The following is a 16,777-nucleotide window of genomic DNA, read 5'->3' as shown; positions in this document are numbered from 1 at the left end:
CCTTTTCAAGTCCCTGAGACAAATAAACTTGAAGCTCATTTAGATGTGAAGTTTCATCATAATTTTCACCTTGAGACCCCCTGAACTCCGTCCAAGATTTAAGAGCTTTTAAGCCCGCAACTCTTTTAGAGGATTGTGAGCTAGACGAAGTAGGGGTTGGAATAGTTGGCCTAGCATGCTCTAAGGCAAGTTGATAAGCATTATAAACAGTTTGAGCGTTAATCTTAATTGAAGCTTTTGCATCTGCAAGTGTCGCAATTTCCTCATTTGAAAGATCTAAAGCCTTATAAATATTTGAATACCAAAAATGAGGACCTCCCAATTTCATTGTAGGATTTAGCATTGCAGCAAGACCATAAATAGGAGGGATAGGAAAAAAATATTTTTTAAACTTTTGTTTCATTTCATTTATAGCAAGTTCATAAATATCCCCACCCTCACTAAATTCAACAAACAAATCAGATAGTGCTGCAATATAAACTAAACAGTTTGAAATAGTAGGATAATATTGCCCAGAAAATGCATTTGTTGCAATTTGAAAATGTTCTAAAAAATCTAAAAGAATTTTAACATTAGTCCAATCTTGAGTGGTAAGCATTTCATCATCATCTTCACCACCTACCCGAGAATTAAACGTTGCATTAATTGGGTTTCTATATTCATATGCTACTACTAAACTTTCGTACATACAATTCCATCTAGTCGGGCAAGGTTTAGGAACCTTTCTTTCTCTAAGGTCATATTCATCACATTTTTTAAAATACTCTCTAAGTCTACTTCTACGGTTTGAATAAAAAAGCCAATTAAGAGCCATTCTAACCTTTTCAATTTCTATGTTTAATATTCGCATACCATCACCGACAATTAAATGATAAATATGACAAATACATCTAACATGGAAAATATTAGTAAATGCAGGATTTAGTGTTGTTGTAAGCATGCCTATAGCACTGGTGTTACTAGAAGCATTATCCATTGAAATTGCCATTATTTTATCGCTAAAGCAAAAATATCTACAAATATCTGCAATAGTGTTAGCTATAAATTTACCTGTGTGACGCGAATTAATTATTCTATATGCAATTATGCGTTTTTGCATTATCCATTCTTCATCTATCCAATGACTTGTAACAGTTAGGTAATCACAATCATTACCACTTCTACCAATATCAGTAGTAATAGAAATCCGATTAGGTATATGAGTAAATAAATAACGCAAATATTGTTCATATTCATGTTTGAATTTATAAATATCACTCTTAACTGTTGCGCGAGGCCAACCTTTATAAGTAGGATTAAACACTCTTCTAATATAATGAACCCAATTAGGATTAGAAGCAAAAGTATAAGGTAAGCACATAACAGTAATCATCTTTGCTAATTTTTCACGATCTCTATTTGGATCGTAATATAAAATACCTCCAGTGACAGTGTTAATTCCTGGTTGAACTAGATTTGAACCTGTACTAGGGTTAATCGCAGAATCTACACTTGTCCCCTCTAGATGCGCTTTCATTTGAAAAAATCTAGCCTTATCTCTAGGGTGTATTTTTATGTGCCTAGTCAAACTACCTGTGCCGCTACGGTCTCCTACATATTTATGCGACATTAATTTCCCACAAGTTTTACACTTAGCCTTATTTTTTTCTCTTACTTGAGTAAAAAAATTCCAAACTAATGATGTTTCTAAGCGTTTAGCAGGTTCTCTATTAAAAGTAGGAGTTCTACAGGTGGGTCGACCGGTGCATCACTTGGGTTATTAAGAGGACTAGTAGGTGTATCATCTAAATCCGGTGCTTGAGTTTCATCATCATCCTCATTTTCCTCATTATTTTCTAAGATGGTTTCATTAGGATAAAGAGCATTCATAATTTCATCATCTAATCTATCACCTGGTGCAACATTATGATAAAATTCACTATCGGTAAATTGAAAACAAGGGTGATCACTATCAAGAATTACGGAAGGAGGAGGACGTCTAGGTTGGCGACTACTTTCAACTTGCTTATCTTTTCTAGGTCGGGGAGCCGGGGGAAGGGTAGTTGGTTGGCCACTACTTTCACCGGTTTTATCTTTTCCTTTACCAAACATTTTTTTCAAAGTAAATGCCATATTAATTATAATTATGCAAACTAAACCACACAAAAATATATTCTAAAAACGTAAGAGTTGAAACGAGTTTACCGGATTGCCGAACAACTTCTTGAAAATTAAAAATCGTTGAACACTTGAAAACTTCAATTCAACAACTTCACAATTTTTCACGAAATTTCAACAATAAATTAAGTAATTGTAGTAGAGAGATTGAGAGATATTGATGAATTGGTGAATAAAAATGAAAGAATGAGGGGGTATTTATAGTTGAGAAATGAAGAAAAGTGTAATTATATAAAGTTTGGGGGCCAAATGGCCATTTTTTAAACTTAAAAAACGGTCATATTTTCAGCCCAAACGGCTAGATTTTAAATATGGCCGTTGGAGATTTTTTTTTTTTTTTTTTTTTTGAAAAATAGCCGTTGGGCCCGCCAGGCCCGCCAGGACCGGCCCAAGCCCGCCTGCCGGTCCCGGGCTAAACGGTCCCGGGCTCGTGGGCTCAACCATGGAGACCAGCCCGTGACGGGCTCAGGAGGCCCACCAAGACCGGCCCACCCAGGACCGGCCCACCAGGCCCACCAAGCCCGTTAGGACCGCGGGGCCGGTCCGGTCCGGTTCAGGCCCGGCCCACCGAGCAACATTATGAGCTGCTGTTGGCGTTTGGGGGGAATAAAGAAGACGAAGTTTTGGGGGAGGGGTCTAAAATTGGTGAAAAATGGCGGATGTTCCAAGGTCCTCGGCGTTAGGTTTATCCCCTAGGTTTGAGGTCTAGGGTCTCTTAAAGCTTCTTTCTAGGGTTTTAGGGGTATTGGGCTTGGGTTCTATAGGCTACGTCCGAAAATTTGGCCTAAAAATGAGTCATTTGAGCCCAAATTTTATTCTTTCTCTGTGAACAAGACTAAAATACTACCTTATTTACTAATTAATCCTACTTAAATGAATTAACTATTAAAATAAGACTAACCATTAAAACAAATCTAATTTTGGTATTTTTTTCAAGATTAAAAATGATTACGAAACATTAATGAAACTTTTTTTGTGATCAAATAAAGTAAAAGGGGTCATAACTCATTGAAATAACTATATTAGACCTAAACTAAGTATTTAAATGCTAAAATATGTAAAATCTTGGGGAGGGTCAAAAATCACATGTCAACAGCTCCCCCTCTTTGACTGGAAATATGAAGTATTTTCAAACAAAGAACGACTAGACATGTTTTTTGACTCGACCCTTATTTAGGGAGACCAAAAACTAAGAGAAAGGAGAATGTGACCGAGCCTTGGTATCTGAGCTGCCTACATATCCTTGGATATAAAGGAATCATGCCACGTGTAGTTCAGAAGTAGAAATAATGATGGAGTATAATGAGGTGGAGAGCCAGTCGAGGTGCCGTTCCATCGAGGTTCTGGTCCGCGATCTTGTTATTACATCAAAAATCAAAAAAATGAAAAAGACTAGCTAAGCCTGTCAACTACGAGTTACAAGATTCTTATCTATAAGTCTTCTGAAGCTTGATCTTAAGTCTTGAATGGTTCTTCATGCAGACTTTAGATTTGAACCTTGGCACTTGTTAGTTGCAGGTGCTAGCTCATTCTTCTTCGGATCGAGACCGGACATGCAATGCTCGTGATTTCATCCATGTCTTGAGTAGTTCATATCTTTCTCTACTTTTGCATTTTGGATTCACTTCTTTCTTTCTTTTTTATTCTGGATTGAGACTAACTTCTGTTGATCATCTCAGACTGTTGACTCGCATTCCTGCCGCGAACTTCTGCTACTTCTAACTTGAATTGAATTCTAAAATGACTTCCGTTGTTTTCAATGTGGGTGCCTGCTACTGATTTGAAACTTTGAAATAATTCCGAAACGAACTTTGAAATGACTTCCCTTGTTCTCCAAGTGAGCACTTGCTACTTACTTAAAATGAATTCCCTTGCTCTCCAGGTGGGCGGCTAATTGCCAAAACTTGAACTGTATTCCCTTGTTCTCCATGTGGGCGCCTGATTGAGAAAAACTTGAACTGTATTCCCTTGTTCTCCAGGTGGGTGCCTGCAATCAAAACAACAAAACAAACAAATTTTCTGCCCCAGCTTGCACTCGGAAGATTTGTGAGTTGTTAACAAAACTGTAAACCACTTATGCTATTGATGTAATGATGAAAGTAAACTAGAGACTCGACTAGGATGTGCATCTCCTGTGAGTAAAACCAAGAAAAGTTGACCAACAAATGCGTCTGCTAAAAATAAAAACCGAATGACCCAGATCAGGAAATGCGTATCCTACGGGCGATACTTGAATGAACCAAACTAGGAAGTGCATCTCCTAGGGGAAGAATCTCTATTTAGGAAGTGCGTCTCCTAAAACAAAATATAACTTGAAAGACCCTGACTAGGAAGTGTGTCTCCTAACAAGTATAACTTAACTGACTCAAACTAAGAAGTGCATCTCCTAAAACAAACATATAACCTGAAAACCCAGACTAGGAAGTGCATCTCATATGGGTGAAACTTCAATGACTCAAACTAGGAAGTGTGTCTCCTACGAATGAACTCTCAATTTAGGAAGTGCGTCTCCTATGGGTGAAACTTCAATGACTCAAACTAGGATGTGTGTCTCCTATGAATGAACTCTCAATTTAGAAAGTGCATCTCCTACAGGTGTATCCTGAAAGACCCAGTATAGGAAGTGCTTCTCCTAGGGGTGAAACTTCAATGACTCAAACTAGGAAATGCGTCTCCTATGAATGAACTCTCAATTTAGGAAGTGCGTCTCCTAAAAGTATATCCTGAAAGACCCAGACTATGAAGTGCGCGTCCTAGGGGTGAAACTTCAATGACTCAAACTAGGAAGTGTGTCTCCTACGAATGAACTCTCAATTTAGGAAGTGCGTCTCCTAAAAGAATATCCTGAAAGACCCAGACTAGGAAGTGTGTCTCCTAGGGTTGAAACTTCAATGACTCAAACTAGGAAGTGCGTCTCCTACGAATGAACTCTCAATTTTGGAAGTGCGTATCCTATGGGTGAAACTTCATTGACTCAAACTAGGAAGTGTGTCTCCGATGAATGAACTCTCAATTTAGGAAGTGCGTCTCCTAAAATTATATCCTGAAAGACCCAGACTAGGAAGTGCGTCTCCTAGGGGTGAAACTTTAACGACTCAAACTAGGAAGTGCGTCTCCTACGAATGAACTCTCATTTTAGGAAGTGCGTCTCCTATGGGTGAAACTTCAATGACTCAAACTAGCAAGTGCATATCCTATGAATGAACTCTCAATTTAGGAAGCGCGTCTCCTAAAAGTAAAAATATAACCTAAAAAACCCAGACTAGGAAGTGTTTCTCCTAGGGGTGATGTGTGATCTTCTCAATAGCCTTTGCATAAGGAGAATTGGGGTATTACACCTAAAATTTTCAAGCTTCCAAGCTTTGATACAAACATAGCTTTCATCCCTGTTTCAAACAAAAAATAATTGTGAGTTTAAACACGGTGGTTGGTTTGTGGCCTTGACTTTGAGGGTGATTGCTCCTTCACTTGCCATGATAACTTTGATTTCACCTTGAAAGACATTTCTTGCTTATTGACTAACCACTTTCTCTGTCACCCTTATCGCAGAAAATACCTCTGATTCATTCAAACTCAATACCATTTACCTGTTGCATTTTGCTCATGAATTGATATTTACCGAAACTTTGTATTTCACATGAATCCCAAAGCACGTTGATTGTTACCGACTCAGTGCGCATACTGTTCTTTCCTGACTTATGCCACTTGATGCGCTGGCCAGACTCCGTTTTGTGTAATTGGAAAGTTGGTAGCAAAATTTGAAGTCATTTCTCACTTGTTCTGACCAAACAGACTCAGGAAGAGGAAATAAACAAGACAAAATGAAAAGAGTAAAGGACAATAGAAAGAGATGATTCGTAACAAGAAAACTACAAAGTAGAAACTTATCAGATGTGGATACCAACTCTAATGACCATAACATGCACCTTTGGATTAAGTGGCCTAATCTATCAACAAGTCTAATGTTCAACTCCTGTTGTACCTCTTCGCCGTGAAATTGGGCTTTAATGCTCTGATTATCCTATATGATTCACAATCCTTATTCGACTTGTAGTGCCCGAAGGGGTTTCACCATCAAGCCTCTCTTATTTTGTTCTTTCTCTCAACTTACCGCCGCCTTATGGTGCATGTGAAAGGTTTTCACCGATAAGACTCTCTTATTTTTTTTCTTTTCTTCTTCTTTCCTCTGATTCTGTAGATGACAAGGTATTGACCATAGTAAAAACATCATACGCTCCTGGCATGGCTAACTCAACACTCTCAAAGATTATCTGGGAGGTCTTTTTGGAATGTAATGTTGCTTTTGGACAGGGTTAGAAAGGAAGGATATCACAAAGGCTCAAAACAACTAAGATAACAGGGTTAATTTATTTACAACTTTTGGAATCCATTTAAAAAACTTTGCCCCAATTCTAAAACAAGGGAATTTGACTCTTTTTTTTTCTTTTTCTTTTCAAGATGGAATTTCTAAGAAAGACTGCCCACTCTCGACTTCATGGGATTATGAAATATTTTAGTTGGTATGACCGAACCTAAGGCTGCCTACGTATCTTGTGGTGACAAGAATCAGGTCAACCGTTGCTCACAACACTACTTTTTGCTACTATTTGCCTTTTTCTTTTTTTCTTTTTTCTTTTCTCTCTTTTTTTTATCTCTATTTTTCTCTCTTTTGTTTTTTGAATTTTCCTTTTGGAATGAACTTTCTAAAATAAACCTATGGGGACATGAACTCATTTTTTTCCGTATGACTCTAACTTGATTCCAAAAAAAGAGTGGTCAAAGAAATCAGTACAGGCTCAAAAGGGTATCGAATGAAATAAGTGTTTGGATAGGTGAAAGAGGGCATCCTAATCCATGAAAATGCCAAGTACAACACATGCAACTTGAAATGAAAAAGGAAGAGCACACATAACATTTCTTTTACAACTTCGGCACTGATATCACTGATATGCTTTCCACTTTTTTTTAGTGCCTTGCCAAGTACATAACTTTCATTGGGTGATTTCTTCTTCACGATGGATACCCTCCGTCTGCTTGGAGAAAACTCCCTTGACTTTATCTTGTAAATTGAGGTGTACTTGAACTCAAAACTGCTCACTTCAAATTATTGGGACGCACTCTCTTGTAACAACTTCTTGTCGTCCTATTAACTTCCCAAATTATCTGCCCCAGTTTCACACAGTTCGAGTTTTAAATGATCTCAAAATGCCTTTACTTATTTCCCTCAAATGTCCCTATCATCTTCAAAAATTGTTTCATTGCTTCATGACTCAACTAACTTTTAAGACCAGGCTGAGAATTACGCGTGCATGTCATGTGAAAAGAACTATAAAAGAAAAAGAGAACTTAACAAAAAAAAAATGACTAGAAATAACATAAAACAAAATTTGCATTAGTCAAATGGTGAAAGGGTTTGAACAACAAAATCAAGCAAACTAAGCTGGGGTTACAACCCTGGAACAAACCTTGATAACACTAAATGAGTTACTACGACTAAAGGAACTAGGCAAAATAAAAGGATAGAAGGGTTTGAGTCTCAAGACATTATCCGGATTATAACCCTGAAAATAACCCGGACAACAGAAATGACAACAAAATAAACCACCAAAACTCCTCCCCGACTAAACAAGAAATGGAGCGTCTTCCAGTTACCAAGTACGACATCTTAGCCATTGGGTTCCACATCAATACTGTCAAGACCATTACCAACTTCAATATCATTAACTTCAGTCAGCAAGTTCCCAAGAGGATTCACATGCTCCCTGTCACTGTCCTTGATAACAATTACCCCTTCTTGAATCATTCTTTCTATTTCTCTTTTCAAAGCACAAAAATCATCAATGTTATGCCCTTGGACGTTAGAGTGGTACATGCATCGTACAGTAGGATCAAAGCCTTTTGCACATGGGTCTGGAGTATAGCCGAGGAGCAGCTCAATCAGGCCAGAATGCTTTAACTTTTCAAACAAGCTTGTGTAGGACTCCCTGATTGGCGTGAAACTATTTATTTGCCTTTGTTCCCCTCCCTGCCCTTATTTTCTAGGGTTGTTGAGTGCTCAAAAATGTTTTGAAGGAAAGAGTGCATTATGCGGTGCTGGTGCTCGCCATAAGGAGTAACTTGGTGGTTGGACAGACAACCGGACATTGTTCGGAGGAAAATACAGAGATGGATTAGGTGGAGCTCGAGGATAGGTTTGGGGTTGGGGTTGAGGCTGGGTATATTGGTGAGGCAAACCCTTTGAAGCATGTCATGACCCTGAAAGAACCATGGCAACATCATCATGTTCCTTCTGACCCAGCAAGTTTCCTTTGTCGTTCCGAATTGCTTGTATTATGGCTTTTAAAGTAGAATAGCTCATGATCTTGCTCGACTTCAACCCATATTCTACCATTTCTCCCATTTTTACCACATCATTAAAAGGCCTACTCACAGCCTAGATCAAATGCCCAAAGTAAGTTGGCTCTTCAGCTAGAGGAAAGTACTCGACCATCTCTTTTTCTTCCATCGAAGGATTGACTCTGGCAGCTTGCTCTCTCCATCTGAGCCCGTATTCCCTAAAGCTTTCATTAGGCTTCTTTTCCATCTTGGTAAGGGACATGTGATCCGGGACGTTTTCTATATTGTACAGAAAGTGCCAGGCAAAAGGCCTGAGCCATATCATCCCATGTGTACCACCTGCTAGCGTCTTGGCGGGTGTACCACTCCAGAGCTGCCCCACTCAAACTTTGACTGAAATACGCCATCAATAATTTGTATTTCCTACTAGCTCCTCCCATCTTACTGCAGTAGCCTCTCAAATGGGCCACGGGATCTCCGTGCCCTTCATACAAATCATACCTTGGCATCTTAAACCCAACAGGCGGTTGGACATCAGGAAACAAGCACAAGTCTTTGTAAGACACGCTCATCTGGCTCCCTATCCCTTGCATGTTTCTTAAAGACTGCTCTATGATTTCATATTCCTGGATATCTCATCTTGCTCCATTATCTTAGCAGGCTTTTTAGTTTCACCGGGAGGCTCAAAAAAAGAGCGTAAGAGTATGAATCCGGGACTTTGAAAGTTGGTTCTAGAGCATAGTGTTGGGCATCGAGGACATTGAACATAGTCTCATTAGAGGATCGAGGAAAAGTAGCTGGAGGAGGAGCTACAAGGGCATGAGGGGCCAAATGAGCGGGATATGAGGTGGTTTTGGTGGGTAGAGTGTGAAAAGGTTGTGGGGAGATATCAGCAACAGTGGGAATCTGGATTTGTGATAGTGGTGGGATAGTTGCAGGGTTTTCAGTGTAGTTAGCAGGGAATGAAGGTGGAGGATGCCCCCTGATCCAAGACTGATACATTTCTGCCATCTGTTGTTCAACATTTGGATCACCCCTTTCAATTTAGACTCCGACTTCACAAACTCCCTCGACGGGTCAACAACTCCTGTGTCCAAGTCTTTGCTAGCCATGGCTACCTTGCTCTTTGACCTTGTGTTGTATGGAAGAGTTACCAGTTTAGGAACCATAAACCAACCACCCTTCTGCTATAATGAGGATAACAAAGAGGAACAAAATGAAGTCATCATGTTAGCGTTAGGGCATTTAACAATACGTGCAATGCACCTAGCAAGAATTAATGGTTTAAGAATGACTTCGAGGGTCACAAGGTCACTTGGCATCATACCAATTTGTTCATTTCAATCTTCTCTTTTATTTCCTTTTCTAGCACTTGCTTGCTCATTTTCCTTCCTCTTTTTTTTTCTAATTATCACTCTTTTCTTTCCTCTCATTTCTCACATCCCATAATTTCACCTTTTTTTTGTTTCCTTCTTTTTTCCTTTTTCTTTTAATAAAATAAAAAAAATGATTCGATCGAACCTATGTAGGTTACCTACGTATCATGACGCCGCATGAATCAGATCTTTGCGTAGTTCGGGAAGATCGAGAATAAAGTAAACAAACTAACGTTCTCTTTTTCTTTTTCTTTTTTTTTCTTTTCTTTTTTACCTTAATGAATACTCTGATGAGAAAAGAGAAATAAAAGAAGCAAATCCTTTTTTTTTGAATTTTCTAGACTTAATGTTCTATAACCTATTCTAAACTCAAGCTTAACGAGAATATATTTGTTTTTTTTTCTTTTTGAAACAAACACTCTATGGGAAATTATAAAGGAAAAAACCCTACAAGAGAAAAATATTTTTTTGATTCTTTTTTTAGGAAGGAAATCTAAAGAATAAATGAAAGAAAAATATTTTGAATTTTTATTTGATATCCCTGAAGAAAGATTTCGAAACGAGAAATGAACAAGATACAAAAATATTTTTGAATTTCAGTTTTTGATTACCTAAGGAAGAAACTTTAAAGATAAACAAAAGATACAATATGTTTTTTTTTCTTCTATGTACAATATACTAAAGTTCTAGTAAAAATAAAAGTTTTTTTTATTTTTTCATTAATTTCCCAAAGAAGAACCTCAAAAGAAAATCTTTTTGGATTTTTGGAATTAATATCTTTAAAGAAAACTTTTAAAGAGGTACTAAATGAAAATTCCCTTTTTTGAATGTTTAGTCTTAATATACTAAAGGAAATATAAAAGCAATTTTTTTTATATTTTGAGTTCTAGATATTAATTTCCTAAAGGAAAACAACCTCAACTGAATTTTTTTTAATTTCTGGAATTAGTATTCTAAAGAAAACTTCTAACAAAAATATAAAAACGTAAAATCTCTTTTTTTTGGATTTTTGATTTATAATACATTTTTCAAATACAAAAAAAAGGAAGTGCAATAACAAAAAGATCGACATTACAATACAAAACTAGAAGGTAAAAAAGACATAAAAAGAAAAACAGACTCAAAACATAAAAACTAAAAAAAATAAAAAATCTCCTCAAGCAACTCCTGAATGAGCGATCCTGCTTGGATGATCCGGGTTGTCTGTCATTCTCAAACTCCGGTAAGTAGACCCACACCTGTATGAGAAAATTGAGACCAAATAAAGTTAAAGACCCATAACACTATGTGAGACAATAACCCTTACTGTTGGACACATGCTAGACATGATTGTGACTATTTTTGCAAAATGACTTATATGGCCAAAATTTGGCTAGAAGAACAAAATTTGGCTAAGACCCCACAAAGCCAAGACCCTAAGATTCACTAGGAAGACCGGACCCTATGTGGGTTACCTACGTATCATGCCCCGAAAGACGAGAATCAGGTATGCGTAGTTCGGGCAGATTGGATACAGGCGAGAATTAAATAAAATAACTAATTTAAAGAAAATATGTTTTTTTTTGGTTTTATTTTTTGAAAAATGATGAAACATGTAAACTCTTTTTGGATTTTATTTTCCCTTTTTTGATCTTTTTTTTTTGGAAAATGATAGGAAAGTGCAAAATCTTTTTGGATTTTTCATTTTTTTCTTGTCTTTTTCTTTAAAAAAAATGTGAAAGAAAAATATAACTGGATCCTACTTGCTTTATTTTTCACACTTCAACCTCTTTTCTTTCTCATTTATCCTCAGCCATCATTGGTCTGCCAAATGACCATTTTACCCGTGAAGAAATGCAACATGTAACACATAGGATGCATCAGGATGGTCATTTATTTTTGGGTACACTTATCCTAGACGGACCCGACCCCTGTGTTGAGTCCCCTAAGTCAAATGCACGTGATGAAATCAAACATTCCTACTAGAGATTCGGTATGAGGTTATGTTATTCTAGGTTTAAACCTGGGGTTGTGTTCTTGACCTGGCTTACCCGAGCGGACAACTCGAGTCGAAGAGGGGGCAACGTACCGGGAGCACGAAAGTCTATCCGGCCTTGTTGCTGGCCCAACCTCGTTCTATTTGGTATAAATTCTAACATAAAAGTGGTCCACGTGAACGTGTGCACCATTTTTTTAGAAGACTCAGGTGGGAAGCGTAAGAAGATAGTTTAATACAATTCAAATAATATCAAAGCGGTAAATAAGCAGCAGTTAGCACATTAGGTCCACAAATACAGTAATATGAACAATAAATAAAGCCAAATAAAGATCACAAAACAAGCTCGAATTCTTGAACCCTGAACTAAAAGTTCTGGATTCTTATCCCAGCGGAGTCGCCAGAGCTGTCACACCTCCTTTTTCTACCCCGAAAGGGATATAAGGGAGTTTTTTCCAATTTAAGTGACAATCGAAACAGGATTATTTATTCAAATTCAGAGTCGCCACTTGGGATAATTTATGGTGTCCCAAGTCACCGGTTTAAAATCCGTAATCGAGGAAAGTTTGACTCTTATTTATGGTCTGCGAACACAGAAATCCGGGTAAGGAATTCTATTAACCCTGGAGAAGGTGTTAGACATTCCCGGGTTCCATGGTTTCAGCACGGTCGCTTTGATCATACCTGGCTTAATCAAATTGTCTAATTACTCATTTTTAGAACCTATGTGCATTTGCCTTTTTTAATTAAGAAATTATTTTAAAACATCTCACGCGCACGTGTACCCATTTGTTTGGCATGTCAAGAATCATGTCACGCGAACGTGTCCCCAATTAATAACGCTTTATTATTGTTAAGAATGTTTAGTCAAAGTAGCGCGAACGCATACTCCAATTTTTGTTTTAAAATCGTAATTATGTCGCGCGAATGTATACACAATCATGATGGTATATTGATCGTGCCTAAAGCAAGCAACGAATATTCATCTTTAGAAACCATAATCATGTCACGCGAACGTGTACATAATCATGATAATAAATTCAAAACGCGCCTTAAGGTTCACCTACCCAAATGTGGTCGGCCTAAACGTGCTCCTAGCGTTATTATTATGAAATTAAAATGAAAGCAAGAAAAGTTTTCTAAGCCTAATAGAGTAAAATTCAATCCACAATCCTAATCAAATTTCGTGAATCAACACTCATACGAGAGAATGTAACTCCACTCGATTTTTCATTTAACCCAATAGTTACTTAAATCAATCCAAACCCAATTACCATTCATTCCAATCGATGTTGTGGCTCACTTCATACTCTCAATGAAGTTTAGCCCAAAATTATTAACCCAACATATCAACGTGTTCATCACTGGAAAATAAACCTAACTAACTAATTCATTTATGTTCCGAATAATGTATCAAATTCAAATTAAACAAAACAATTTAAATTAAGCAAAAAAAAAAAAAACAGTTTCAAGCAAACAACAAAACAACAGAATGATCGTACAGCAATTATAATCATCAAACATTGATTAAAAATATAGATAGAAATTTTTTAAATCAAATTAAGAGATGAACCTCACAGTGATAACCCTTTAGATTATTGAACTCCGACCAAAAGACTGGGATGGCCACATGAACACTACCACGAACCACGAACGGGAACCAACGGCCAACGGCGAACTCGAACAGACCCAAAACCAACTCCAATATTCAATCAAAACCCATCATTTTGAAGTTGTTTCTTGCTGTTGGGGTCTGTGTTCTTGTGTGTGTGTGTTGGGTTCAAAGAAGAAGAAGAGGCTGAAGGGAGACGGTTGGAGCTCTTAGGCCCATTCATTGATCCTTCTCTTGGTAAAGATGAAAGGTTTTCCTAAGGGTCCATGGCTGCTCTAGTTGTGATGGATGAAGAAGAAGATGTGGTGGCGATGGGTAGTCATCGCCGATGGAGCTCTTGGAGTCATTGGTTTCGGCCTGTAGAAGAAGAAGCAAATGGGTCCTGAAATGTGAAATCGAAGAAGCTCACGCTAGGGTTCTTGTGTTTTTCCATTGAAGAAGATGACTCACAAGTCTCTCTTGTCAAAAACGGATCAAACATTTCCTCTAGGTTAGGCGTTTGGTTCCCAGATTAGGAAGGAGAAGGGTCACTTTTGGTTTTGCTGAAGAAGATCTCTGGTTTTTCGTTCAGTCATTTTTATTTTTAGTCCTAGGTCTAGTGGCTGCTTAGGGTGTACTGCTGTTGGCGTTTGGGAGGAGGGATGAAGAAGACGAAGTTTCAGGGGGGGAGGGGTCTGAAATTGATAAAAAACGGCGGATGTTCCAAGGTCCTCGGCGTTAGGTCTACCCCCTAGGTTTTAGGTCTAGGGTCTTTTTAAGCTTCTTTCCAGGGTTTTAGGGGTATTGGGCTTGGATTCTATGGGCTAGGTCCGAAAATTAGGCCTTAAAATGGGTCGTTTGAGCCCAAATTTTATTCTTTCTCTGTGAACAACACTAAAATACTTCCTTAATTACTAATTAATCCTACTTAAATAAAATAACTATTAAAATAAGACTAACCATTAAAAAATTCTATTTTTGGTATTTTTTTCAAGATTAAAAATGACTACAAAACATTAATGAAACTATTTTTTTGTGATAAAATAAAGTAAAAGGGGTCATAACTAGTTGAAATAACTATATTAGACCTAAACTAAGTATTTAAATGCTAAAATATGTAAAATCTTGGGGAGGATCAAAAATCATGTGTACATGATGTTGTTGGGCACGTAAGATTCATTTAAAACTTTCATTAAGGCATTCCTATGTGTCTCAGAATTCTGTAGTAATGATAGAATGGATATCTGCACACGGGTTTTGCTCATGATCAACCATAGAATATTCTCTTGCTTGCACCTTCCTCCAAAGATCATCCGGGCATGTTTCAATGATAGGCTGCTTGGGAGTGGCTTCTTTACTTGTTCCTCCCAAATGCTCAGGTGTGTAATCCCTATCGGTCCTGGTCATACCCTGTGCGGCACCCGTTTCTTCCATTTTTCCTTTTCCTTTTCTTCTCGCCTCTGCAGCATAGTCCCATGGTATAGTATTAGAATTAAAGGATGGTATAGGTGCTACTATCATAGTAAAGGGTGTGGTCACTTCCACCTCAAACGGAGCTGGTACGACTGAGGTCATTGTTGTTTTAACCTCAAATGGAGTTGGCGTGGCTATTTCACCCTCAATTGGTGACTGAATTTGCACTATAATGGGTGTGAGAGTTACTGGAGGTATTGTGGCTTCATCCCCTTCACGAATAAGTCCAATTAATCTTCCGGATCCCATTCTTCATAAGTTTCTATCACATTTACCCCCTTGCCCCTGTGGTCCAGGAGAGGATTTTTGCAGACATTTGGTGTAGTCTCTTTTGCTTGTATAACTTTAATGTCAATCAACGTCTAGATGTAATCCTTCAAAGTCGATATTCATCGATGGTGTGTCCCTTCATGCTCGAGTGATAGGCACATGTCATATTCGGATTAACCCACTAGAAAGAATTTTCGATTGCAACATCGGGAATGGGGGTGACATAACTGGTAGCCTTTAGTCTTTCATAGAAATGATAAATAAGTTCAACAATAGGAGTGTATTGTTTGGATGGTCTGCGGTCGAAATTTGGTTTGGGTTTCTGGTAGTTTTGGCAGGTTGGTGGTGGTGAGTGGTAATATGTAGGTTGTGTGTTATAAGTTTGGTAGGTGGTGGCGGGTTGTTGGTATCCGAAAGGTGAAAGTTGATATGTGGGTGGTGGAGTTTGGTATGTGAGAGGAGATTTTGGTCCTTGGGCTATCATCATGGCTCATACTTCATTCTTCTTAGATATGCCTCCTGACTGTAAGGCCTTATTTGTAGCTTGGAGTGCTTCAAAATTAGTCACCATTCCGCTTTTAATTCCCTCTTATATTATTTCTCCTAATTTGGTGATGTCAGAAAATTTATGATTTTCAATAACTATCGATATCTCAAAGTACTGCGGATCCTAGGCCCGAACAAAGAATTTGTTCATTTGCTCCTCCTCTAATGCCAGCCTTACTTTCGCGGCTTCTAATATCCACCGAATAGCATACTCGCGGAAAGTCTCTATTGGCGTTTTCTTGAGATTCTGGATATAGAAGACATCTGGTGCATTCTCTATATTAAACCTGAACTGATCCATGAAATCTGATGTCATGGTTACGCAATTAACCCATTTCTTTAGATTTTGACTGATGTACCAAGATAGGGCGTCTCCAGTGAGGCTCCTCATGAATAATTTCATGCAAATTCTTTCATCCTTCCCAACTTCTATGAGCTTGTCACAATATGTTTTTAGATACACCTTTCGGTCACCTGTTCCGTCAAATATCTCGAACTTGGGAGATTTGTAACCCTCTGGCAGTTCACGTCCGACTGAATGCACAGATCCTCATAGTTCAACCCCTCAATGCCTTTACCCCCTTCGACACCTTGGACTAGACTTGCGAGCTTCTTAAGTTCCTCTGTCATATTCTTGATGAGTAGGTCCTTTTCGGTGGACTCAGGTATGTATAAGGTTTGTTGTGGAGTGTGGGGTAGGGTTTCCACATATATGGGGTTGCTTTGATGGACTCCGTGGATTTGGGTGTAGTGGTGGTCATTAGTTAAGTTTTGAGGATTGGGGATAGGTTATGGTGCATTCCGACGAGTATGATAGGTAGTGGTTTGTAGATATTGGGTTAGCTGATGATGATGTTGTGGAGGAGTTGGTACTAATATAGGATTGGGATTTTGAGGTGGTGTGGTATATTGGTGAGGTGCCGGAGGATTTTGTGGATGTTGGTTTGGTGTATTTTGGGGAGGTGCTGGGTTTTTTGTGTTTTTGTTGGTTTATGTCGGGGACATTCAAGGTGAGGGAGAGGTTTGCCAAGTTATGGACCTGCTCAAGTTCCC

General features: G+C 38.2%; 1 long non-coding RNA gene across 1 annotated transcript; it reads right to left on the bottom strand.

Annotated features, from left to right (window-relative positions):
* Positions 1 to 10,847: 10,847 nt before the first annotated feature.
* On the bottom strand, positions 10,848 to 14,171 carry LOC142172926 (uncharacterized). The gene is made up of 2 exons (XR_012702154.1): positions 13,418 to 14,171; positions 10,848 to 11,107 (listed from the first exon to the last, which is right to left on the bottom strand). It is a non-coding gene; the product is annotated as an uncharacterized LOC142172926 (long non-coding RNA).
* Positions 14,172 to 16,777: the final 2,606 nt, after the last annotated feature.

This window comes from Nicotiana tabacum, chromosome 18, assembly GCF_000715075.1.
Source record: "Nicotiana tabacum cultivar K326 chromosome 18, ASM71507v2, whole genome shotgun sequence".
Taxonomy (NCBI): Eukaryota; Viridiplantae; Streptophyta; class Magnoliopsida; order Solanales; family Solanaceae; genus Nicotiana; species Nicotiana tabacum.
This window is presented reverse-complemented; position numbering and strand designations above follow the sequence as displayed.